Genomic DNA, 1105 nt, shown 5'->3' with positions numbered 1-1105 from the left:
CAAACACGCACACGAATGTTAAAGGGAGTCATTAATTTATGAAGCATAAATGTACGTGTGTGGATAATTAAAGCAAAAATAAGACGAAAACAAAAACACCAAACAAACAAACAAACAAATAAACAAACACACAAATGGATATATGATGGAAGTCGTTTTATGGAGCGTAGTTGTACGTGTGTGTATCAGTAGTGTAGAAATGGAGAGAGAAAAAAAAGAAAACAGAAACAGAAACAAAAAACAGCCAGACAAATAAAAAAACACACTGGCTCACAAATTTTCTACTTGGGATAATTTCACAGAACATAGAAATACAGTATCATGTACATGTGTGTATTGTGTATCGGTTTTAAAAAGATCCCAGGGAGATTATTGAAAAACAGAACAATCAGAACCAAACACACGGAGCTCTCATGGTCTAGAGGTACGCGTTCGCTTTACATTCAATAGGTTCCAGGTTCGAAACCTGACAGCGACGGAAACATTAATTTTTTTTTCTCTAAAATGTTCTCTTTTCACCTCCTTTCCTTTTCTCTAGACATGTTCTGTCGTCTGCTTTCATCTCCACTTTCTCGCTCTAACACGCCCACCCCCGGCCAGTGGGCTCCTCCTTCCTTTGCTCCTGACTATTTCAACAAGTACTGCTTCTCCTTGCTCCTTCTTACTACTGTCTTTCAGCCTCACGTCCCTGATCTTAGGGTAGCAGTGATCGAACTTATGGCGTTCTCGAAAGGGAAAAAAAATCTCGGAGGTCCCATGTGCAAACTGCGCACTTTAAGCTCTCTTGGTAGTTTTAAACTCGATAAGAGTAGGCTTCACCGGCACCAAGGCAAAATTCAAAATTAATTCATACCAAAATCTGACAATACTCTAGTCAGTATAAAGTGATAAAGAGTACCTTTTAAATATGAATGAGGCTGCCGGAAAGCAAGGGGCCCTAGGAAGTATGAAAAGCTGCCACATTCGTAAAAATCAGTTGTACTGCAGGTTGAAGAACCAGCAGTCGACTTCCCCTAAGATCTAGTGAAGAAGAAGAAGAAGAAGAAGAAGAAGAAGAAGAAGAAGAAGAAGAAGAAGAAGAAGAAGAAGAAGAAGAAGAAGAAGG

Source organism: Aplysia californica, unplaced genomic scaffold (genome assembly GCF_000002075.1).
Source record: "Aplysia californica isolate F4 #8 unplaced genomic scaffold, AplCal3.0 scaffold00069, whole genome shotgun sequence".
In the NCBI taxonomy this organism is placed as follows: domain Eukaryota; kingdom Metazoa; phylum Mollusca; class Gastropoda; order Aplysiida; family Aplysiidae; genus Aplysia; species Aplysia californica.
The sequence above is the reverse complement of the archived record's forward strand: the minus strand, read 5'-3'. Positions refer to the sequence as shown.